The sequence below is a fragment of the Cebus imitator genome, unplaced genomic scaffold (assembly GCF_001604975.1).
Source record: "Cebus imitator isolate Cc_AM_T3 unplaced genomic scaffold, Cebus_imitator-1.0 Scaffold15, whole genome shotgun sequence".
Classification (NCBI taxonomy): domain Eukaryota; kingdom Metazoa; phylum Chordata; class Mammalia; order Primates; family Cebidae; genus Cebus; species Cebus imitator.
The window spans coordinates 11,987,263-11,988,544 of NW_016107330.1; positions in this window are offsets into that span (position 1 = coordinate 11,987,263).

Consider the following 1,282-nt stretch of genomic DNA (forward strand, 5'->3'; position numbering starts at 1 on the left):
TTTTTGATGGAGTCTTGCTCTGTCACCCAGGCTTGGGTGCAATGGCACAATCTTGGCTCATTGCAGTCTCCACCTCCTGGGTTCAAACAATTCTCTGCCTCAGCCTCCCGAGTACCTGGGATTACAGGTGTGTGCCAGCACACCTGGCTAATTTTTGTAATTTTAGTAGAGACAGGGTTTCACTCATGTTTGCCAGGCTAGTCTTGAACCTCTGACCTCATGATCCACCCATCTCAGCCTCCCAAAGTGCTGGGATTACAGGTGTGAGCCACTGCGCCCGGCCTTTTTTGTTTTTTTGAGACAGTCTCAATCTCTCACCCAGGCTGGAGCACAGTGGTATGATATCAGCTTACTGCAGACCTCCACCTCCCAGGCTCAAGGCCACTTCAGCCTTTCCAGTAGCTGAGACTACAGGCATGTGCCACTACATATGGCTAGTTTTTAAATTTTTTTGTAGAGATGAGGTCTCACTATATTGCCCAGGCTGGTCGCTAACTCTTGGGATTAAGAGACCTTCACGCTTCGGTTTCCCAAAGTACTAAGATTACAGGTATGAGCCATCACATCTAGCCAGTTTTTTTTTTGACACGGTCTTTCACAGTGTCACCCAGGCTGAGGCAGGAAGGTTGCTTGAGCCTAGAAGTTTGAGACTCACTGCAGCCTCAACCTCTTCAGGCTTGGATGATCCTCCTACCCCAGCCTCCTGAATAACTGGGACTACAAGCATACACCACCATGCCCAACTAATTTTTGTATTTTTTTTTTTGTAGAGAGGAAGTTTCACCATGTTGCCCAGGCTGGTCTTGAACTCTGGGCTCAGACAAACCAGCCAATTTTTATTTTTCTAGTTAACTACTTTTTTAAAAGTCCAAAGAAACAAATGAAATTAATTTAATATCTTTAACTTGTCTGGGTGTGGTGGCTCGTGCCTATAATCCTAGCACTTTGAAAGGCCAAGGCAGGTGGATTGCTTAAGCCCAGGAGTTCAAGAGCAGCATGGTGAAATGTTCAAGGCAACATGGCAAAACACTGTCTCTGTACAAGAAATACAAAAGTTACTTGGTTGTAGTGGCGTGCACCTATAGTCCCAACTACTCGGGAGACTGAAGTGGGAGGATCACTTGAGCCTGGGATCGCACCTCTGCACTCCAGCCTGGGTGACAGAGTGAGACCCTAGCTCAAAAAAAAAGAAAGAAAAAATCTTTAGTATATTCAGAAGATTTACATTTCCACATGTAATCACTATTTTCCAATATTATAAAAAGATAAATGAGATATTCTA